The 24512-nt window shown below is 46.1% G+C and overlaps 1 protein-coding gene across 1 annotated transcript in view; it reads left to right on the top strand.

Annotated features, from left to right (window-relative positions):
* The first annotated feature begins 5654 nt into the window (after nt 1-5654).
* Nucleotides 5655-24512, top strand: part of GRIN2B (glutamate ionotropic receptor NMDA type subunit 2B) — a 377246-nt gene continuing 358388 nt past the window's right edge. Inside the window, exons 1-2 of the mRNA XM_031444063.2 lie at nt 5655-5923; nt 6890-7321. The gene's annotated coding sequence lies outside the window, so the exon portion shown is untranslated. The remainder of the gene's footprint in view (nt 5924-6889; nt 7322-24512) is intronic.

Below are 24512 nucleotides of genomic sequence, written 5' to 3'. Positions count from 1 at the left end.
AAAGTTGTTTATTCCTTTGAAAAAAGACTGCCTGAGTTGAATAATTAATATCATTATGATAAGAACAAAAAATGATGATGAGAGATTCTTTTAAAAGAGTAATGATGTTAGAATCACGATCTTAGTATGCTTGCAAGAGTGATTAAAATTGAATGCTCTGCCCATGTTTCCTGTACACTCCAGGAACTGCAAGCAAAGGAAGATGGATTGGAGTCAGCAGAAGGCATTAATATGCATGTTATCAACTGAACCTTTAACAAATTATTTTTTTCAGAGATAATAAACATTTGAATATTTTCTCTAGAAACCAGGAAGCCTGTTTTACAGGAGGTAACAAGCAGGGACAGATCGACTTTGAAGCTAATGCAGCTTCGGATTCCCAGCCACTCACCTGGGCCCTTACTAAAGCTGTGGGAGAGGCCCTAATAACATGTCCAAATGTTTTAGTAGAATTTGCCAGAGTAGCATGTTTTCACTGCAAATAATTTCAGATTGCTGTCACTTTCCACTCCAACTTTTTCTGTCTGATTTCCCCTCACGTCAGGTGTCGTTGGAGTGGCGGTGACCATCTTCGAGATGAAGCTAAGAGGAAGTTGAGTTGGGAGTAATTTAATCTGGGTTTAGTGAGACATCTTTATGTGGCTTGCAACCAGTTTCCTGTAAGGATATTGCCAGCTGTCCCAAGGAAAAGCTTCCAGGAAAAGTCCACCTGCGCCTTGCGCCTACTCACCCAGCATCGTGACGTGGAAGTGCCACAGAACCTGTGCTCTGTGGGTCATCCCCCGTCCTAGTTGGGAAGGAAGCAGCCCCCACCGCACCCAAAGTCTTTGACCGCTTTTTAATTTTGTAATAGACTTTTTTCCTTTCAGATTTTCTCTTAAGTAGAGCATGCGACAACTTAGAATTTTCTTTAAAGAATCAAAGTGTAATGTTTCCCATTAGAAAGCTGCTCAAGCTTTGTAAAGTGCGTACATCAACATTAAATTTTTCATAGGCTGGGAAGAGAAACCCGAACAAAGAGATGTAAAAAAGTTTATTCAAAGCGTTGATATAGCTCAGTTGCACCACTTAACTTGTAATATGGAAAGACAGTTTGGGACATTTTAATAAAACAAATGAGAAATTACAGACTGCTGTTTGGGACATACTTGAGGAGTTCCTTCTTTTATTACCTGCATTTATTTATAAAAGAAGCAAGAGAAAACTTAGATAATAATTAATGGAATATGAAACAAAAAAGATAAAGATTAGCCCTGACATCAAGAGAAATCACTCTGACATTGAGAAGTGAATTGCAACATTTTTTTTTTTCAAATTATACCAAAATTGTAACTCTTTAAGAAGAAAAGAGAAATTTTGAATAGAAGTAATGAATAGGCTTCTGGCTTGTTCAATTATCCAGTTAATGAAGAGGAGTGAATCATATGTACACACTGGAAGAAGATTTAAATTTCCAGTAAGTTTGAGACAAAATACTGACATTGATGAAGATAATGTGAAACTTTATAATACATTGCAAACTGGTTAATGAGTGTCATCAATTCAAGGGATATTTAAGTTTAGTCACTGTACAAGAAAACTTGAAACCCCCGAAACCTTACAATTTATATATAAAATAGATTTGATAAAAGTTTTCCCTAATTTGACAAGAATTCTATAAAATGTACATCATATTACTACCAATATGTAAGAAATTTTTCCCAATGATCAACAATAAAAAACAATTTTTGAACAACCATGGTGAAGAACAGACTGGATTCTTCCTATTATTTCTACAGAAGATGGTATTTTAAATCATAATGTGAAGAGGTACTCAGAGTATGAAGTCAAAAAATGTAGAAAAGCAAGGGTTACAGAAGAGTCAGACAGCAACTAATAAGAATTGTTATTTAATTTAAAAATTTGTGGCATTTATAAGTATTAGAATTTTTCAATTGTTGTGATTTATTTTCTCATTTTAAGTATTTACTTTCACATCAGATTTCTACTCTTTTCCTTAAAGAAAGACCCCAAATTGTAGGCTTCAGGCTCTCCCCTTTGGTTTCAGTGATTGATCTGAAAGATACTGTGAGATAAATATACTTCTGTTTTTTCCCCCAGACAAGGCAGGCATAGGCTTTACCTCTGCTGATTGGGTCATGGATGAGAATGTTTGCATCTCTTGGGATCCTCTCTCTCTGGGTCAAGTGAGCTGGCAGAATACCTCCAACAGTGTCATCAGCAGCCTCGGGCAAGAGCTTTTACCTCAATAAACAGTGCTGTGAAATATAACCCAACGTCTTATCATGTTGGCATAGTGTTTTCTGTAGTCTGACCAGGGGTTAGGAAATGCATATTTGCAACATTGAGAAATGGTGTTTCAAATTTCATAAATCTGGGTGATCCTTTGACAACAGTTTTATTGAAAGGTTTGTGGTCCCTGGAGGCAAAGGTCATTCATTAGAAAAGCAAGTGAATGACAGGGAGCCTGATAAATAAGAAGAGAGATCTCCTCCTCCATTAAATGGGCAATGGACACGTCAGAGTAGAGATGCCACCTTCCACCCACAGGCTGCATGGTCCCTAGAATTAACTTTTCCGGAGTCAGCAAGTCTGCTTGGGAAAGTGGTTGCTAACAGTCATAAAAATAAAAATCCTTAATATTTACGGAGACCCCACGGCATGTCTGGAATTCTTGCCACTGTTAGAGGAGGTCATTAACAGGATGTGATGAACAGTTGACTCACGAGCTGGACCCAGGGAATATGGAGATTCCTTACATCCTCCTAGGTCCTTGGAATGCACATTTCGCCCACTGTTCTCACTCTAGGAGCCACTTCAAGGATGCAGCCTTGAGAGGATAATGTGTTGTTGAGACCATCTGGACTGTATATGTGACCAAATCCCATTAGGGCCTCTATGTAAACTTTTAAGATTCTGGCTGGTAGCTGTGGAGATCTACTCATCTTGTGGCTGCCCAAGACAGCAAGTCTGGTATATAAGTTCCCTTGCTTATTAAAACTGCCACCTACCAATCTAGAGTCATCTGCTCCTTTCTTCGGTCTCTCATTGCCACCTGTGTACAGGGGCCATTTTGAATTGCACCAGGGGAACGCACGAGGTTGCTAACCAACAGTCAGGTGCTAGGAATATATGGATACCTACATGCTGGTCTGTCTCCTTAAGTAGTTAAGCAACTAATTGGGAAGACAAGAGATATACATAAGAATACAATTTTAAGTTTAACCTGATGAAATTGCCTTTTTATTATAGGTCAATAATGGTTGTTTCATGTGATTAAATACCAGTAGTTTCATACAATTCAAGATAAATAGCTTATTGTTCTTTTTTGGGTCAGTTTTTCATAAGGCACGGCCAAATGTCTAATTTGGTATATGTAGAATCTCTACATGCCAGTGGCATCACCCAGTCATTGATAACTTGTGCAAATTCTTCTACACATTTCCAAATGCAAGGGGCAGGAGTCGGGGGGATGGTGGTGAGATGCCATCATACCTCATTTAAAAATCCTTGAAATTGTTACAGAAATCAATTCAGGCTTGGCTGACAGAAAAATATCCTCAGTGGAGGTGGGACTTGAGCTAGAAACTGAAAGAGAGGGTGGACTTAATTAAGGAGAGGGGATCTGAGAGCTCATTCTTCCTTCCACACTTGCAAAAGTGAACAGGCTGGAATGGAATTGCTGAGTCTAGGAAAGGAAGAAAATTAAACAGAAAAGAATTGGTCCAATTTTGGTGAAGGGGATTGAGGTCCAGGAAAGGAAGGAAATAAAAGAACACAGAAAAGAAATGGTCTGATTTTGGTGAAGGGGATTGGGAATAGGAAGGGGAAGGTGAGCTCTGAGGTTAAAAAAAGGAAAGTAGATTAAAGGTCAACCTTGAGTGAGCTTGGATACCATTCTGAGGTTAGTGGGGATTCGTAGAAGACGCCAGAAGAGTGTTTCAGGAAAGCCCCACGGGGCCCTTGCTCTCTGAGTGCTACGGCCCTCCTGGAATCCATGTTCTAACAATTGGAAATTTACACACAAAGGGGCTTGGGCTGACTGTTGTGTACTTAGGGGCACAGCAACTCAGGGTGCTTCTGCAGTTCCCCAGCTACAGGGAAGATCAGCCCAACCTTGCCTTAGAAAAACAGCACTACCATTACTGAGAAAGAATAATTCACATGTGGACACACTGTATTTGTGTTTTTATGTAATGCTTACATGTTTGTCTTAGAAACCTGACATTCAAAGATTAGGCCTAACAAAAACTAGGAAACAGGAAAGAATTAGTTCAGATGTTTTATGGGTGCTGTCTGGTCTATAGGACAGCATTCTATATAGATCAAAGGCAGGAGCTGGCAGGTGTGGCCACTTCACACAGGATTGTTACCTGTGTGTTTATATGGCTGCTCCTCAGGAATGTGGGTGAGAGGCTCATGATACAAACAAATATGAAAATGTTCTACCACTGGAACATTCTGTATCTTTGAATGAATGACCATGAATCAGGATGAAAATGATACATACACAATGATATTAATATTAAAAATAAACAATACTACAGGTGGTGAGAAGTACTGTTGAAATAGAAGGCAGCTTAAAAGGGAGGGAAATGAATGGATGTTTGCCTTTTAGAAGAGGGTGGGTTTGTAAATGCCATGAAATCTAGTTTTATTTAGGGATTATTCACCTCTCATCATCTTCTCTTAAGGTCTTTAAGTAACAGGATCTACCTTAATAAAAAATTCCAAACTCCTCAGACCTTCACTAGCAGTCAGCAAAGCACACATATAATCCGCTATACAATTTAACACTTGATTATATTTGCCTTGCTTTGTTTCCCATTGTTTTACGCGTCAAACTCGCGTCAAAATAGATCTTAAGCTCCTTGAAGGCAAGAACCCGGCTTTAAACTACGTCCAGCACACGGGGTGCACTTACGAAGCAAAGGCTGATTTTTGGAAAATCAAGCAAGGGTCTTAAATTTCAAACCGAAGCTCCGCCTTTGAGATGCTTTCCGCAGCGGAGCGCGGCAGCCCCCCCGGGGTCACTGTATCGCTTCCCCCACCCCTCGGCCGTCCTTCCTCGTTGCTGTTTCCCACCGCGGCCAGCAGGAGGCGCCAAGGACTCGGGTTAAGCCTTTTCCCCCTTCCCACCCCACTTCCCCCAGCATATGACGTGGGAAGCTGCCTCCGCCAGAGTCTTAGCAATAGGAGTGAGGGGGTGAAGGGGTCTGGGGGTGGGGTGGGGTAGGGGGTGTGAAAAAAAGAGGACAGCCGGGCACACACACCCTGGAAGCAGGGACATCTTCCCTAGCTTCATGGGTTCCTCCTCCCACTAGAGCAGTGTGTGAGAGGTAGGGGGTGTGTGTGTGTGTGGGGGTGTGTGTGTGTGTGTGTGTGGCACGTTTTTGAGTGTGAGACCCAAACCCAGACCAGGCAACCTGTGATCTCCCGCCCTGCCCCCGTCCCCGGTGATTAATCCCCCTTTTCCTTACTCTCCCCTCCTCCCCCTCCTCCTCTTCCTTTCCCGCTGCCGCGCGGTTGACTTGCACCGCCTGCCCCCGCCCGCTTCCCCTCCCCCGGCTCCCATCATCACCAACTGGAATCTGGGCTCCTGCCTCTCCACCCCCCACCTTTTTTGAGAAAGGCAGGTCCCCCACCCCCTTTGAAAAACCACTTCCTTCGGCTTCTTCACCTCTAGGAAATCTCGGGGCTTTGCTCTATCGAAAGTGCTCGTGTGGGTGATTTTTGAGCCCCACAACCCAGAAGTCCTGGCGTCCGAATGCATTTTCCTTTGCTTTGCAAAGAAGAGTCGTGAACTTCAAAACCCTCCGAGACGGATTATTAATCCTGCTCTGCAGGAAAGGAAAACCCTCAATCCCCGGCCAACGGCCACCCCTCTCCGGAGACCCTGCAATCGCCGAGGCGCTCCAAGCCGGTACGTAAATACTCGCTTTGGAATCTCTTGTCTCAATTTTGGGGTTTGGGGGTGTCAGGAAGATAAAGGGTCGAAGCAGTGGAGCCGTTGACCAGCCTGGTATTAGGTAAAGCTCTTAAAGCCGGCAGAACCCGGCACTTGCTCATTTGGACCTGGCTTTTAAAAAAAGATTTTTCAGGGTGAAGGGGTAGGGCTCTCTCTGGTCTTATTTTTTGGGGGGTTAGTCCCCTTACCGAGCAGAGAGGCTGGGCATCGGTGCCCTGGGCAGGAGCCACGCGCCGCGACCATCCGTCCAATCGACACGTTGCAGGTGAAGCCCCGTGCGCTGCACATCAGCGCGGCAGCGGCGTGAGTGTGCGCGGGGGTGAGTGTGAGTGCGCGCGCGGGGGCGCGTGCGCGCCGGGGGCGTGTGTGTGTGCGCGCGCGTGTCAGTGTGCCCCTTCCAAGGAATGCCCAGTGTGCACCTGGTGCACAATCAGAACCCATTCAGCACGAGCCCGGGGTGGGAGGAGGGCGCTGCTGCTGGAGGCGATGGGGAGAGCGAGGCAGACATGTCAGCAGCACTGCAGATGGGGCTGGGGGCCGCACTTGCTGGCGAGTTAAGTGGGGATTGTGTTTCTGCGTGTGTGTGAGTGTGTGTTGCTCCATGGTGCCGCTTCTCCCTCCCTCCCTCCTTCCTTCCCACTTCCCTCCTTCGCTCCTTCCCTCCCTCTCTCCTCTTCCATTCAGGTTGGCTTTCCCACCTCGCATCCATGCCTGTCCCAGGAATGGTATAGCCAGACCTTTTCTGAATTATTTATAGATCGGTGCCAGCTGTTTTCAATTCCTCTCGTGTGCACTCTGTGGGAAATGCAGGGTTTCCTCCCCCTTTTCCTTAAAACGAATTGATATCTTTTTCGGAATGCATTTTTCTCACCCTCTTGGGGACACTCGAATCAAACCCTGACCGCCTCTTTTTCCCCTTAGGAAGGGGACGATTTGGGAATGACCATGCTCCACGGAGGGACAGAGCCGGCCCCCAGCTTCTCTACACAGAGCCTCCTCCACTAAAGCTCCAAAAATCAAAAACCGTAATTGCCAGAAGAATCATTAAAAAAAAAAAATAGTCCAGCCACTAACCTCACATGCAAACGGAATAATCACTCTGGATTCTGCATTGTGAGCTGCTCTCCATAGCCTGCATTACCTTTGAATTCCATTTTTTTCTTTGAATTTGCATCTCTTCAAGACACAAGATTAAAACAAAATTCACGCTAAATTGGATTTTAAATGATCTTCCTTTTATTTATCCTTCATCTTTCTTATGTGGATATGCAAGCGAGAAGAGACGCCTGGACATTCCCAACATGCTTACTCCCTTAATCTGTCCGTCTAAAGGTTTGGCTGCTACAAACCAAGGTAGGGCAAATTCGGTTTCCTTTTCTTCTCACCTGGGGTAGGGATTCCTTATTAATCTCTCTCTCCAAGTCCTTCAAGTGGATTTTTGGAGAAGAAAAGGTATCAAGATATTCAAATAATGCTGTTTGGGGGAAAAGGCTTGTTACAAAGAGGGGAAATCACCCATGTTATTTCTTTTCCTTCCTCATCAAACAGGTTTTGGGCTTTTGGAGGTAGCGTGGGTGGATGTGTGTAGGGACAGAAGGTGTTGGATGGCATGGGGGTTATATGCGTGCAGGCACAGCTGGGAGACCTGTGTGATTTTTCCAGTTAAATAGCAATTTATTCACCCCAGGCTAAAGCTCTGATTTTTATGGGGATCTCGAATTTTTTTTCTTTTTTTCTAGGCTGGCTTTTCCCCCTTGCCACTTCCATGCCTCTCTGGCTCCTGGGTCTACCTTCCTAGGCATCCTTTTTATGCCCTTTAGAAAATAAAATAATGAGTGAGATGACTGTGGTTGTTGCCCCGAAGTCCACTTGCTGTCTAAAGGGCTGACACTGGGCCCGGAGATCCCGGGAGGCCTACTGCAGAGGGACAGGTCTAGGTGGGGGATCCGGCTGGTCTAAGAACACCTGAACTGAAGGATGCTGCAGGTTAAGAGGACTTCAACCTTAAGCTTGAAAAGAAGGAATTCTGTCAATATTCTGCTTTTTATTTTTTTTGGTGTGCTATTATATTTAAGCTATAAATTTCTCCTTCTGTCTACACATCTATTTATACCCACACATCCTCCAAGCAAACTGTTACTTCCACACTCTTGCAAAATGGCTATCTTGCAGAGTTCTAAAATGCTGTGCGTGTGGAAGGGGTGCAGAATTCGACACGTGAGTCTTTGTGTTAAACAAAGGGGCTTGCCGTTCGCATGTGTTAGCCTCGTACCCTCCAAAGAGAATTAATACTTACATTTTTCTCCCTCTCATCAATTTCTACAACACGTGAAATGGGGCTCAGCAGTATTTTCATGCACTTGAAGAGAGAAATAGCTGGAGAAATGAAAAAGACTTAGCTAATGGCTCTTCAGCTAGCCACTCATGCAGTCCAGGACAAATCCTGGGAAATCAGATCGCCGGGGGCTGGAGGGCTGAGGTGATGAGCTGGCTACTCCTCTCCTTGGGTCACTGACCATATGTCTCCAAACTCTGAAGGCACCCAAGTGCAGGAATCAGGTTGAGATCAAGATCTTCAAAAGAATGTAGTAGAATCATTAGCATCCGTGTTCTTCCTGAAAGTATTCTCCCTCCAAATCTTTTTTTCCAGTGTTTTAAAATAATACTGTGAAACAATCCAAAATCCTAAAGGGATATGGGGAAAGTAATGGAAGGTCCTTGTCACTCAACATCATGGTAGAAGATAGTCCTTCATCGTCCATAAAAGGTGGATATAATCCGAGTCTCTGTTCCCCTCCCCCAGTTTTGATTCTTTTGAGCGTTTGATGCTTGAACACTCCTCTGTAAGCATGGTGTCATCAGAGTGACAGGTTGGGATCCCACTTTGAGCCATGTTCTCACCATGTCTACAAATAGCTGAGGTTATCCAGTGTGTGCTCACCTTAGAGACACCTGAGCTGGTTCCCCATCTGCTTCTACTCCTCCAAGTGGGAGGATGAACTCTTAATTTTACTTCAAAATAGAACAGAGGTATGGATGAAAAAAGCAGCTTCCTGTGTGATGGTTCCATAGGTAAGATGTGCCAGGCAAGGTGGGTCTCAAAGGGTACTGCCCCTCTTGTGTTCCTGGTGCCACGACGGTGCTCTCCACCAAGCAGGACCTTCGTCATGTTGGTTGGTGACGAGGTTGCCAGGAGGCCTTTCGACAGAGTCTTAGCCCCATTCGCCTTAAATGCTAAAAGGGTTAAGCCAGGTTCCAGGCCATCATTAGTTGGTCCTAAGGTCTGACAAAGGACAAGACCCTGAAAGGGGAGGAAGAGGAGGACTACGTGGTGGAAAGGAACAAAGGAAAGTATGGAATCTATCTGGAAAGGGCTCGTTGGGATTCGAGGAGGAATTGCCGCAGGTGGCCTGCGCCTTTTCCAAATCCAGAGCCATTTGGGGGGCCCTGGGAGGAGGCAGGTGTCCCCATCCTGGTGAGCAGATGCTGTGAGGCGGTGACTCAGTGGTGCTCTGGGCTGCCTCGGGGCCATTGTTCTCTTCCCTCTTTCCTCACAGCACAAAGAGCTGACTGGGTTCTATTTAGTCTTCTCCCCTCCTGCCCCCCCTCTGCGGTGCGTGTTACCTGGGAAAGCAGAGTGGCGCTGGTGGGAGGAAGCGCACATTTAATTCCAATCGAGGCGCCTCTGGGATGTGCAATTAAGAAAAAAAAATTAATAGGAAATAAAGACTTCCCAGGAAAGCACGGTTCTGGATGTTAGGTTGGTGATTTCAAGGGAAGCAGAACAACATGATGTCTTCTCTGCCTGTGTTTCAGGTGTGGCAAAGCATGATGGATCTGTGAACACAGAACAGTCTGGCAGCTTAGAGATAGATGTTGAATGCAAGAAGAGGAGCAGGGTGTGCCGTGGAGGGTCTAGTTTCTTCTCTCCATTGGTTCCATCCCTGGGAAGCCTGTCTGTCTGAAGAGTCTTGTTTTGCCACTGCATGTGTGTAATTTATCAAGGGGTAGATAGAGCCAAAGGGAATAAGTAAGGAGGCAAAATGACAGCAAAGGAGGAGGAAGAGAAGAGATTCCTCTAGTCACTACTTTGCACACCCAGTTCCTTTCTTTTAGGCTGAGCGAGAAGAGAGACTTCCTCTGGTGAAGTGATGAACAGCAGGTACCTTGATTTTGTATTCCTGCTTCACTTCCAGAAGGAGGGCTTCAGAACTTAGACCGTCTCCCTTGACCTTCACATCCATGTACCCAGCCTTGTGTGAGGAGGGGCAACGGGCACCAGGGGGCTGGACCTGTGGACTAAAATTGGTTGGTGGGATGAGTGGTGCTTCACAGGGAGAAACAGGACTGAGCTGAGCCAGCCCTTGGCCCTGTCATCATCATCTCGTAAAACATGTTCCATCTCCTCCATGAATATGATGAACTCAGGATGCGGGGTTTGCCTTTTCCCATTTCCTAACTGTTTAAGAATCTGAAAATGGAGATGACATGTCCACTGGTACTGACAGGTTAAAGCAAAAATTTAGTTAATATTTATAGACTATGAAATACAGAAGGAGGCAGGGTAAGGACAGGTTATGTGTGAAGAAACCAGAGCCCAAAATTCAGCCTGCAGGAGCCAGGGTAGAGCTCACCATTCTAGAGGTTGGGAAACTATCGTTCCGAACGACAGCCTTCTCTCCTTAATGACGAAGACCAGGGCTGACAAAACAACGCATCTTGCGTAACTTGTAGGGGTCGGGAGTGGATAAGCTCCTTTTCCTCACTGCCATTCTGTACCTTCCTTAAGAATTCTAGAAATTTCTTCCTTTCAGTAAACTACATTTTCAGTCTCTGCTACTATGCATATAATCGGATCCTAGTGTGGTCTTTCTCTGTGAATAAATATGGATCAGAAGAGTTACTGGTCTAATGAATTGTTCACATTTATTAAAGTGCATCTCCTCTTTGCAACCACAAGAAGGAGTCTCCAGGGAGAGTAGATTAGTGGTTGAATTGGTATTATCTTTCAGAAGGATGCAGAAGGTAGAACAGAATGTCGTCAGGGTGAAGGAGCAGGCGTAACTCAGAGGAGGTGGCCTTCTAGGATGCACCTGTGGCTGTTAACGGTGTGTCTATAGCCATCACACAAAATCCGTGGTGTGGATGAGCTCTTGGGGTTTTGTGAACCCAGAGAGGTGTGTTCAGGACCTTGTGGTTGGTTCCTCAATGCTCTCCAACCACCTTATTTTTGTCTTTTCACTTTCCAGTGCTTTCAGCTGAGGTTGGGAGAGAGGGCACTGAGTGCATATGTCAATCCCTCAGTGAAATCCTCTGTGACTGCCCCAGGCAGAGGGATCGCTCTGCCTTCTGTGGATCACCCATGCTTGTTCATGATTATTTGTACACTTTATCCTAGTTTTGTTTATATGCCCTGTTTCCCTAAGAAGTTGGTGAAGCCCTTGAGGGCAGGGAGGGATGTTTATTCATCTTAGAATCATTTGTACTTAACACAGTGACTGGCACGTAATGGGTACTTGGGAGAGTATTAAATGAATGAATGGAGAGAAGAACTGAAATTCTCATTAGTGAGTGATGCTCTTTGTTGTTTGTTCTTATGGGTGCAGGAATGGTTTGGAGTTCTGATGTTAGATGAGATCAAGAACATCAGAGATCTATGACACTTGAGAAAGCATCTCCTCCGACCTTCTCATTTAATAGATGATGAAACTAAGATCCGGGGACATTAAGCGATTTGTTTAAGGTGGTGAAGCTGCTTAGGGCGAAGACTTTGTGCACCACACCACTGAATAGAGTGAGATGGGCAGGTAATCTGTAGATTTCAGATGTCAGTATCAGCCCATCTCAAACTTTATTGTAAATAGGAATCACCTGGGGATCTTGTTAAACTGTACATTCTGAATCAGTGGGTCTGGGGTGGTACCCAAGATTCTGCATTTCTAACAATTTCCCAGGTGATGCCAAAGTTGCTGGACCATGTATCATGGAGTCTACATCATTCCTGAACGTAATTCTAAATCATGGTTAACACTGGCAGTTCCAGATACGTTTCTACTTCCGGGACTTTGTCCTTTGTTCTTAAAAATAGAAAAGAAAACTCAGAAAGGAGCCTTGGTATGTAAGTTCACCCGGGTCCTCCTTTCCATCACTCTTCCATCCACGAATGTCTTTTGCCTCTTCCCCTTCCATCCTCTCTGCCTCCTTATTCTGGTCCTTCTCATGACTGGCTCTTCTCCTGTTTTTCATGTTCTCCTGCTTCTGAGTTTATTTATTAGTGTCTCTTGTCTTTTGCACCATCTCTTCTTTTAACTTTATTTTTATGACTTTTGCTCGCCTCAGTTATTCAACAAACATTTGTTAAGAACCAATATTTGTCAAGCACTGTGTGAAGAAAAAGAATTAGCTCTGGTCTGTACCTTCCAGTGGCTTGAGATTTAATGGGGGAGACGTGTGAGGAGCCCACCTGTGCATGGGTAGCAGCTCTGAAGGAGAGCAGCCTGGGAGAATGATGTGGGCTTCACGGAGTGGTTGACATCCAAACTATGTCTTTAAAAATAATTAGGAGTTTTACAGAAGAAGGAGAGAGAAAAGGGTCATCTTAGGAGGGTGGAGAGCAAGATGGAGAGGCAAGCGGTGTGAGGGGGCAAGCCTCCTGCTCTCCCTGGCAGCCCTCGCCTGGGGGAGAAGGTCAGCCCAGGGCTGCGCTGGTTCATTGCTTAGGAATTTCAGATTCCAAACAGTGAGGCCAGAGGATAAAGTCAGGGTCTTCTTTAAAGAAGAGGGACAAGGCTCCAATTTCTGCTCTAATGATTCTGCAGTCAGTGAGTCCTAGACCTGTTCATTAGGCTTGCCCCTGGCAGGAGCAAATGATACAATTTTCATCTTAGACCACTGGATTGCAGCGAACTCTGTGGATGGCCGTTATGAAGAAAAGGACAGCTGTTAGCTGGGTGGGGGCCAAGGAGAGAACTGGATCTTGGCCCCGGCCAAGCTACTCGGAGTGAAGGCCCAGCCTGGCCCCACATGTTTCTAGAGCAGGGAGGTGGGGAGTCGCCGCGCTATTCAGACCCCAGCTTCTCTCCTTAATGGCGAAGGGGTGAGTGGGAAAAGAAGGGGCTCCGTCACTCCCTGGGCACTCACAGAATGTGCTGGTAGCCTTTTTTAGGTGGCCTCTTGTTTCAGAAGTGTTCTTCACAGGGGTGCCCAGGTGTAGAGATGGTAGGAAGACACCTTCAGCTCCCACTTCATTAAACTGTAGCATGGGTGCCTGAGGGAAGGGGGATTGCAAATGGATGTTCCTCTTGTTTTTATTCCCACCTTGTTCTGCTCCCCTTGTTTCTACTCTTTTCCCCCGCTTTAACCATTTCTATATTATGGTTTGTATCATTTCAATGAGCAAACAGAACCTAAGCTTGGCCTAAAGACTTTTTAAAGATCCACTTCGTATCAAGAGAGTATCCTGAGTCTGAAGGTATGTGGATGAGCTGATGCCACCACTGGGTGGTGGGCCATTCATTGCAAGGTGACTTGAGGGGCAGGGCAGTGGAGGCATAGTGACAAGGGACAGGGAGAGGGGTCGGGGAGAGGGGAGAAGGAGGAGGCCAGGCCTTGGGGAGTGGCAGGCCTGGAAGGAAAGGGAAGCCCAGCCTTTGACCCAGCTGGGGGTCCAGCTTGATAAAGGCGGATGCCCGTCATCTGTCACAGAGAGCTTCCTACATCAAGGCAATTAATTATTTCGACTGGTTAACTTGCTCGACTCATAACAGCCAAACTAGCTCCACACAGGCCATCCTCTGTGGCTTTACTCACTGCCTCATTCGGACCATGAATTTCCTTCTTTCGAAAGAAATGTCAAGTCTGAATTTCTCATTAATCTTTATATAGACCCTCTCAGGGCTTCAACTGGTTAGAATTTCTTAGGAAATCAGATCTTGTTTCTTTTTGAGAGATGAGACTTAAAAGCAATGGCTGGATGAAAGCTTTGCATTGTCTGGGGAGGGGAGAAGAGAGGCTTGGAAGAGACCTGAAGCTCAGGGGACATCTTTAACCCTTTCCCCAGAGCTCACTGTACTCTGTGAGAATGCCCAGATGTTCTGGATCAGTCCCCCACCTTCGAGGGGCCGCAGTCAGGTCACCCAGCCACCACAGTAGCCAATGTCTTTGGATTAGAGATCCGTGTTTTTCATGTGCGTCCAAATACACACACACCAGCACTAGACTTGTGTACATATGGGCATGTTTGTGAGATGACTTACCTACCAAACAGTAGTCAAAAATAATCTGAAATGCACTTAATGTGTTTATGTGTTTAGTTACAGTGATGCATGTGGTGCGTGCGTGTGTGTGTGTGTGTGTAAGAGAGAGAGAGAGAGAGAGAGAGAGAGAGAGACTTGGGATAATAAGAATATTAATGCTAACAGGCAACTTGAAGATTGTCTGTCTTCCACAACCACCATTTTAAAGCTGTGGAAAGAGTCCGAAGGTCCCATTAGCCTCATGGTCTAAAGTCACGTACATGCAGCAGAGCCATGTCCCGAATCTCTTTTCAGTGCCTTGCCCTACTCGTCCCTTTGGAGGGCCTGTCCCTTAAGCTAACCAGTGGCCAGCATGTGGTCACCCACACATGTTTGGAGCCCAGGGTGTCCCGTACTCCCTTGATGTGCATGTAATGGGTCTTTAAAATGCTCAGTGTTTCCAGGGTATCCAGTAGCTGCCTGCATGATGATGGAGGAGGTGGTGGTCTCCGGAGTCAGAAGTTTCTTTTTGTTTCTGCTCGTGTTACTTTATTTGGCGACTGTCATTTCTGAAATAGTGAGACAGGCTAAACAGGCTCAACCTCAGGTCAGTAAAGCCATCACCTGCAGAGCTTCAGCCAAAATAAACACAAAAAAACTAAACACCAAAACCAGGATGGCCATGCCCAGGCCTTACCCCAAACAGTTAAATTAAAATCTCTCAGGGAGGGAGCCTGGTTCCCCCTCTTTTTTTACATTAAGAACGCTTTATGTTAAAGTATGAATGGCCTTTCCAGTAAAACATGAAAAGATCTATACGGTTTCTACAGAATTTAAGTTTTTGCTACAATAAATGCTCTGTTTCTTTTAAGCCAGCTAGGCAGGTAAGGCTGTGGTCATTTAAAATGTTTCTCAGGGGATTCTAATGTGTGGCCACGTTGGAGAACCACGGGGCGAGGTGATGGACAAGGTACCTGCCAGCTCTGCGCATCATGCAAGCCTAGCATTTCAACGTGCAGAGTGAGATCCTCGTGCCGTTCAGCTGTTCTGTGACGGACAGAGGGTCCCTGAGTCAGAGGTCAGAAGAAGTGGTTGGAATATGAGAGGCTGAGGGAACAGTGCACGCAGAGGGTGGAGCTGGTGTTGAATGAAGAGCAGAGCTGTCTTTGCCCCGCTCCTGAACACTGTCCACATTGACCAGGCCTGGCGTGGAGCGTTCAGAAAGTTAGGGGGCTACTTTCCCCGACACCCTTGAAACAGGTGTGGCTGTGAAGTAGGGCGAGCGGTCCTTGGTTCTGCAAAGATCCTCTGATCCACTTAGTCTCTATTGAGGGTGCCCCATTTCTTGTTTCGGAGAAGAAGCCTCATTTCACTCCTTTGAAACACTGTAAATGTAGGAAAACTATTAATAAATGGGGCTGGATAAGCAGACCCTGATTGACTGGTGAGGGGTGTGAATGGTGCAATTATCTTAGTGCCGGGTGGAATCCACTAGCCTGGTCTCCTCCCTCAGTGCCTGCAGTCGAATATTAAAGGCACGAAGAGGAGGAAGAGGGTGGGAGGCATTAAGCTTCGTTCTTTTCTGACTGTAGCTTTAATTACTGACTGTTAGGTTGGCTGGGTTAATAGTTTTCTCACCTCCTTCCTTTTTGGCTCCCTCCCCTCCCCATTTTTAAAATAAACGGAACTTAAATGTACAGAAATGAGGGAGAAAAATAAAAACAGATTTAGAGATCTGTGTTCCATTAAAGAGACAAACTATGAGAGAGTAAAAATGCTAGGTCTGTTTTGGACGTCTGCTCAGAGCAGTTGGAGATGCAGGAGAGAGGTGACGAGTGTGGTTTGGACACACGGTGGTTTTTGGTGGGTGAGGCAGAGGTGTGGGCCTCTCAACACCTAGGAGAAACCTAAGGAGTGTGCTCACCGATCTGCATTTCCAGATATCTACTGGTTGGCCCTATGGAAGCAAAACATCCCAATCATTGAGATACTGCAGCCTCTTCGCTTGGATCTGTTACCATGCAGACCACACGGTCCGTGGGGCCAGAATTGATGTCTTCAGGGTCCGTGGCTCTCCTTTTGATCACCTTGTTAGAAACTCCAGGACTGTTTCTGTGCTTAAGGGAGAAGGGAACAAATTTCAGTCCTCCTCTGGTTCTGTTTACATCTATATCCTCATTTTTCCTTCACCTTACAGAGGAAGAAAGGCTGCAGAAGAAATCCTACCCTGGCCACACATAGGTGCTCAGATTTGGAAGGTGTTTCTTGGATAGGAGAATGTTGACCCCTTGGGTTTTTGGGGAAAAATATATGGGATGGATTTTCTTAGAGCCTGCATAGAGAAAAGAAAGCCCTTTTCTTGTTGGTTGATTAATTTGTCTTTTTTCCTTGAGAACAAGATTCCTGCTTTATGTCACTTTATGTCCGCAGTGCTTTGCAGAATGCTCTCTGCACCTGGGCACTGCTCACAAACGCCAGTTGTTGATACAGATGACGATGGAGATAAATGTGCATTGAGGATAAAGTTGACATATTTACACCTTTCATGTTTCCATTTCCTTGCCATCCAAGCACCTCTTAATGCTTCAGGTGAATTTTACTAGAGTTGTATGGATCAGAGCATCCTTAGTGCTAGTTATGGGCCAACAATGAAAATATACCCATTTCTCAGTGCCTCACTTCTTCATTCACTGTGTTCAGTAAGGATCTTCCTTCCAAAAGCTCTCACTCATGACTTACGCTTTCCCCCTTCCCTTCAAATTCCATGTAAATACTGTCCATTCCTTAGGGTCCATCTCAAAGCTGTCTCACCCACAGTCTTGCCTGATCTTCCCAGCTAGAAGTAAGTTTGTCCCAAGTTGCTTGCTTACATACTGCTTTTGTTTTCCCTCTGTTTGTAGCACCTTTCTCATGTTAGCTTTTGGGGCAAATCCCTAGGAGGGCTTTTTCATCTCATGTCCCCCAGTTGCCTTCAGTGTGCTGGGCTTTCTGGAATAAATGGGATCATAGTTATTCACCTTCTCAGCCTCTCCTTTTTATTTTGTACCTCTTGACAGAGATGCTTTGATTTCAAGATGAAATTCAAAGTTGGCTCTGAAACTTATGAATGGTCCTTCCATCATCATAGCAGACAATCTAGTTTATTGATAAATCTGCCTTTATTGTAACTGAGACCGAGGTTAGGGAAGGAAGTGAGAAGGTCCTTGAATCAGGTAGCCAGAAGTTGTAGATCATTTTGGAGATAAATGGCGGAATAAAAATGCCTAAGAATTACTGCTGTCAGTTTAAATATGATAATTATCTAAAAGGAATTGCCTCATCTTTGCTTAAGACAATTTCAATTTTCTGTTGAAATTGGGCCTTGAATCGGCAATAGATATTTGTGGTCATATTATATATATGTATTATATTCTGGGTGACATTAACATACGTTATCTCATTTAATCTTTACCACAAGGCTGACATTATTATTTTGTTTCTCAGATGAACAGAGTGAGGATTAGAGAGCTCAAGGTCACGTTGCTGTAAGCAGCAAGCCAGGACTCCAGCTTTGATCCTCCGATTCTAACCTCTGACTCTTTAAATTATATAGAGCCGCCCCCAATGGGAAAGGAGATGTGGGTCTATGTTGTGTGTAGAGGACCCCGTGAACAGCATGTCCTCTGCAACTTCAGCTAAAGTGACTTCTAGGTCCCTTTTCTTTGGGCCTTGCTCTTGGCAAAAGGCAAAGTTGTTTTCAAGTGGAAAAATGCATCCTACAAAATAGCCAATTTCTGGACCAGAATTTAATTTAGTGAGGACAAAAGGTGAGAAAGTCGTGGCACTGGCAATCAGCATCTCTTCTGTTTCACAGGATGGTGAAGGCCTGGGCACCATCTTCCTAGCCTGTTCCCACCATTCTGTAAATATACTCCACCTCCAGCTTGAAGACTCTACTTCCTGGAAGAGGAAGCAATCCTCTTCTCTACTCATTTAACCTTGGGCGTTCTGATGATTACCCATTTTCTCGTAGTGCTCTCTCCCTCAAACCTATTTGTAAACTTCCGCTTTGAGTGGAGCCTGCCTAGTGGTTAGAGTAAGAGACTGGCTGCCAGGAGCCTTGCTCTGTTGTTGAGTTTTTATTAGTAACGGGACTCATTATCATTGTTCTGTGAGATGTACTTGCTTCATTCCAAAAAGACAAGAGGGAGCTCATTTTGTTTCAAATGCCTGCATTAACCATTGACTCAGAGGGCAGTTTTTAAAAATAAAATAAATGTATAAGCCAAGGGTTCAATTTCGTACGTCTTTATTTTTCTGCTTAAGCAAAGAGGCTGTGCCTTGGTGCCACGGGGAGTCCTGGGGCCTCAGCTTTACCACATGCATATTTTAAAACGACTTTTCAGTAATTTGAAGCAAAATGGTGTTGAGGAAAAAGCACGTGGACTGGCCAAGGGGCCAGGAACCCAGGTCCCGTCTCAGTGCTGTGCAGGTGCTGTGGGGCTCAGGCAAGTCACACAACCTCGCTGAACTTGCTTCCTCATCTATAAAATGAACTCTGTAGGGGAGATAAGTACTGTGCTGTGGATCATAAGAAGAAACGGAAAGGAGCCCGTTAAATCATAAGTTTAATACCCACACATACCACATCATTTTTAATAACTCCATCCTGCTCAAAATGACAGCTTTTCAATGGCCTTCATTGCGGGCCATCCACTCCCAGTGGGCAAGAGAAGAGGAGGTATCTGATGGGGAAGACAGACAGCCGAGGCCCCGGGATGCTGAAGGCAGAGTGGCACCAGGCACTGTGACCTGTGGTTTTTAATCTTTGGTCTGTGTCTCCTTCTCAGGTTCTCTTTCACAGTATTTATCTAGAAAACTAGATAAGTGCTTGTCAGAAAGGAAAGGAAGACTAATTTTTCTAGCTTTATGGATACAACCATTTTCTCCAGGCTTATCTTTTATCTTTACACAATCCAAGAAGAGGAGAGATGGAGATGGAGACACCAGCGGAGGAAAAGGATAACGTGAAAGGCGGTCCCACACGCCAGGCCTCTGCTGGTTCCTCCTGCTCTGTCTGCAGGGCCCGCCCCACAGAAGCTCTCCTACTCCCCTCCTGTTCCGCCTTCAAGATTCAGCTTGGGGATCCTCTGCTCCAGGTCTTCCTGGTCCCCCAAGGCCGGCGTCACTGCCCTCTTCCTGCTCCATGGTCCCCCTGGTTTGAAATGACTCTTTGTGTCTCCATCCCATGATGCGAATTTCTCCATGATAGAAACAGCCTCTGCCCTCTACCCGCTGGCGCCTAGCAGGGTGCTGGCACGTGGCGGGCCTGCACTAAATAGCTGGAGACACGGTGGGAGCGCCTCCCAGCCCTGTGCTCAGTGCATTACATACATGGGTGAATGTGAGCCCCAGGCCCCCTTGGAGGGACTTATAGTTATCACCTACATTTAATGGCTAAGGGTACTGAGGCCACCAAGAACAGCTCAAGTGGCAGAGCCAGGATTTGAACCTAGCCGTCTGGCTTGAGTTCACGCTCTCGAGCTTTATGTTCCACAAAAATTTATAGTAAAGTTTTATGGTTGACTGGAACAGTCAGACACTTAGAGGAAACATATTAATGTGTCCGGTTTGGTTCTACATAACAAGGACAATGGAGCTAAGAGAAAGGGTGCACAGCAGAATTAGTAGGGCGGTTAGGACTTGGACTTGTGTGTGTATTTGTGGACCTCATTCTCCTGATGTGTTCCTTCGATATGGGGCACACCCAGGACCGTCTTCCAGAAGTGCATGGGAGATGAGTGGGATTGTTGTTGAGTTTCGCCGTGGGTGGAGTGGGCTGTATTTCCAGCACTTGTACTTCTCAGCTGCTTACTGTGATCATCTTTTGGTTCCTTAAGTTTTCCTGGCCACCATCTCAGCCACTGGTACTTCAGGGGTGCTGGGGAGCCTGCTGGCCTGTATCCCCCTCCATCCTTTCTTTCTTCCTGCAGTCTAACATGGCAGCAGGTACAGAACACAGGGGTTGAAAGCAAGCCCCCAGGAGTCAGACAGCCAGGACTTCTGTTCTGCCCCTTTAGTTTACAGGGTGGATGTCTTCCCTTCTCTGTACCCCCAGATTCCTTACCTATGAGATGAGGTATTCATAATTCTGGCCTTCCAGTCATTGTGAGAATTAAGTGAGTTATTTCACTTTGGACAGTACTATCACAGCCCCTGGTCCCAACCGAGTCAGATCCAGTTTGGTGGCGAGGGTGTAACGTATAGTTCTCCTGCGTACGGGGCGGCCGTTCTGCCTTGGAGCCTTCCAGATCAAGACTGGCACTGATTTCTTTGACTATCTCATCAAATCGTAGCTGGCAAGAGAAGAAAGTATGGCCAAGCACTGACATGTTCTTAGAATATTGAGAGAACATGAATTCTGAGTACAAAAAAAAAAAAAAAAAAAAAAAAAGGAGAAGATATCCACAAATAGGAACCAATTAATGAAAGATTTAAAGGTTAAAGTGAGCGTTGGGCAGAATGACCACGAATTTATCAAACAGAATGAAAAAGGAAAAGCTGTAAGGAAAACTGCAAACAAGGAAACATAAATCTGAGAAAGAAAGGGGAATGTTCAGTGAAAGGGAACAGCGGCCAAGACAAAGCCAGTTGGCTGTAATGGTCACAATCACTTACATTTCTGGAATGCTTTATAGTTAGCTGTTTTCTTCCCAACACATTTTTTGACATTTCCAGTATAGAAGGAATTCTGGGCGGGAAATATTATCCCATTTTACAGATGAAGAAATTGAGGTACAACGTGCTCTAAAATTGTGCTAGAAAATTGTATGGTCAAGAAGAAGAAAGAGATGAGACTCTAAATCCCAAGTCCAGAGCTCTGTCTTCTCTGCCTCTGCCTTGAGAGAGCCGAGGAGAGCTGCCATTTACCTGGGCTGAGACAGCTTGGAGGAAGCCTGATTGGTTACACAAAGAATTTACTCTGAAAAGAAAAATGACTTTGGTGGGTGGACGAGCCTATTGAGAAAAAGTGAAGGTTGTGAAACCTGCAAAGGTAAGGTCAACATATTATGCAAAAGATAGAAGAATTGGGGACAAAGGAGTTGTCTTTTTACTTCTTTATATTTTTCCTTACTTTCCAAAATTTCCATAATAAAGTGAATTATTGTCATATTCAGAAAAGATAAGATAGAAGATTTAAAAAATAAGAATTTTAATGCTATCAGGAATTAGATAAAGGAACAGGGGAAAAGTCATCACCATAAGGGCACGAGGTAGATCCTTACTTTCTTTGAATGTAACTGGAAACTGGTTCTTGACACACAGTCACACGTGTGTGTGTGCTTCTGGGGGCGTGTGTATGTGTGTGTATATGACCTGCAGTCTAGCCTGGGTTAGGGAACAGAAAACCAAGTTAAAACTGGAGGGAGTTTTGAAACATTAATTAAGAAGAGTATAGAAAATAACCCCAGGTCTTAATGACAGATTCTAAAATGCCTCTAACAAGGAAGTGGTCACTGCGGGGCAAAGGCTGCTGCCATTTGAGAAAATCACAGAGGACTGGAAAGACATCTGAGGGCCAGCTTGTAACCTTTTAAAAAAAGAGATGATGGCTGGAAACTACAAACTCATAAGCATAAATGTTAAATTGGCAACAATATTGAACCTAACGGTCAGTTCCCAACACCTTGAAGAGACGAGGGCATAGCAACCATCAAAACGGCTTTTTAAAGAAGCAACCCAGTTAGATCTGTAGTTTTCTGAGAAGGACGTGCTGGGCCGACTGTAGGAAACTGATATACGTAATTAAGAAAAAGTGGTGGAAGTTTTAGATCTGACTTCCCCTGAGATTCTATCCTTTATACAGAAAAAGTAGAGTGGGTTGAATAGATGGTGCTCAAGAGGGAGTGATGGGTGGTGCCTGCCGGCTCCGGCGATGCGGTGGACCTGTGATTACCTCTTACCTGGAGGGACTTGAACTCAGCCTCTGTTGTGTCCTCCACAAGGTGGGACATTACAGTGCTCTGCCGGCCTCTTGAGGGCTGTGCTCCTGGCTGAGGGGTGAGGGGCTCTGCAGCCGTGAAGCTGGGAGCAGCCCCCTTTACCTGCTGCCACCCCCATTCCCTGCTTTATCTTTGCCACCCCCCACCACCACTCCTCTTCCACACATGCATGTGATCAACAATTCCTAAAATATGGGCTCTGGATCCCCCTCCAGAAAAACCCACTTTCCTGTAAACACCCCAAATTCCACACAAAGGATTAGGATGATGCCATGGATGCCGGGGTCGGAACCCTCACCCTAGACCGCGTCTTGGGCACACCCTGGCACATCCTCCTCCACTTATTTGTCTCTGGAAGGGGATGGGGCCTGGGGAAGAATTTTCCTTGCGACCCCAACTCCTCTGTTGTTCCAGGATCCACCAGCCTCATGGATTCGTTTACAGAATATTTACGAAGGCTTGACATCAGTGCAGGCCTCGGGCTCTCTTTGCCGTGGGATCAGGCATAAGGCCCATCCTCTAAGAGCCAACAGAGCAGGAGCTGAGACTTGAGCAGAAATGGCTGGAGGAGCAGGCAGAGCTGACATGTCTTCAAGGTGGTCTACAGCAAGTGACGTAGGAGCGCTGGCCATCTGGCCAGATGTGGGCCAGCACCTCGACCACTTGGGAGCGGGGTATTCAGTGCTTTGGAAGCAGTGCTTGTAATTCAGATAAAATTGGCATAAAGAACACCAGCTTTAATGCTCAGTCTACTGCGTCAGCCCTTTCCCAGTCTGCCCCGACCGACTCCTTGATTCTTGTCTAAGGCCCTGAGAACAAATTCTAGCCAGAGAGAAATTTTCCTTTGGGACCCCAGGGTAAGGATTTCTTAAGGTTTCTGAGAGGACCTTGTCCCCTCCCAATAGAGGGAACATTCAGTGGAGGTAATCTTTCTGGATTCCCTCCTCACTATGGGAACTTTGTATTTTCTACAGGGCCTGCAGTGCCTTCCCAGGATGCCTTGGGGCCAGCATCTTTAGGATTTCTAGGCTGGAGCTGCTGTGTCTGTTACACCAAGGCAAACGCAGGTTTTGAATAGCGTGTCCAGAGGGAGCCCCATTAGCCCTGCCCAGAGCAGCAGCCCATGGGAATCCAGGGCCAGGACCTTGATGTCAAAGGGACTTGAGTTCAGAATCCTGAATTTGCTGTGTGCCATTGAGTGACCTTGGATAAGGCACTTTATTTTTTGGCCCTGGGCTTCCCTCTTCTGTCAAGTGCAGGTCATGTGAAGGTTAGAGGAGGCAAAGTACATAAAGTGCCTGGAACTTAGCTCCCTTGACTCTGCCATCCACGCGGTACGAGCAGTGCTGGGGAGTTCTCAGTAGGGCAGGAGAAAGAGTGATGCTCCTGGCTGGCCTTCTCCGTCTCCTGTTTCTCCCACACAGAATGCCTACCCCAGCCTACCCCTCAGCAAGCCTCCACTCTGGCTCTAGTGAGAGAAGAGAGGAAGTGTCGAAGCTGGGTGTGTTTGTTTCTGCTCACTAGGGGGCGGAGTGAAGTGAGTGACAGTGGCGCAGGATGACCTGGGGGACTGGGGACTGTTTCTCAATCAGTCCTGAAGTTAAGTCTGTCTAGGGAGCCAATCTGGAGAGACCTGGGGGCTGGGATCCTTGTGTTATTAGAGACAATGGCAGCAGCAAGGAAAGAGGGAGAGAGAGGAAAAAAAAAGATGGACAGATGGAAGAAGAGGAACACGCCATGTCCAGGACATCAGCTTCAGTCAGTTCTTTGGCTTCTCTTCCACTTTGTGTGCTGAGGAGGCAAGATACAGGGAGGGGGAGAAGATGGGAGAAGAAAGGTGGAAAGGAGAGGACTGTGTGGAGGTCTCCCCTGCCCAGGCCGGGGGACGGGACTTGTGCACATGGGGTGCCTGTCTAACTGCGGTCCCCGGAGATGGGGCCACCTGCCGCCCGACCCCTTCCTAGCCCGGCCGATGATGACGACCACAGAGTCCTCTGCAGTTTTGGCACACTTCCGGGGAAAGCCAGAGAGCGACAGCTGCTCTGCCACCCTGGGAAGTTCTGTCTGGACCCCGGGGAGTTCCTGCGACCTCTTTGTGGAGGTCAGCCAGCCCGCCCGCCTGCCAGCCCTCCTGGGCTTCCTTGGGTGTCGCAGCGGCTGTGATGGGCCAGGCTGCTGCCCGGCAGCCCTGTGCTGGCTGCGGCTTGCTCCGTGTGCTCTTTGTCTTACTCCAGCCTCTAAATGGTGGCAAACAGACATTTTAGGAAGGAGTTGAGCATTATGAGTTCACAGTATGTCAAGCATTCAAAGGGCAAATAGAAATCAATT

The sequence above is a fragment of the Camelus dromedarius genome, chromosome 25, assembly GCF_036321535.1.
Source record: "Camelus dromedarius isolate mCamDro1 chromosome 25, mCamDro1.pat, whole genome shotgun sequence".
Lineage (NCBI taxonomy): Eukaryota > Metazoa > Chordata > Mammalia > Artiodactyla > Camelidae > Camelus > Camelus dromedarius.
Note: the sequence above shows the minus strand (reverse complement) of the source record. Positions and strands in the feature narration are given on the sequence as shown.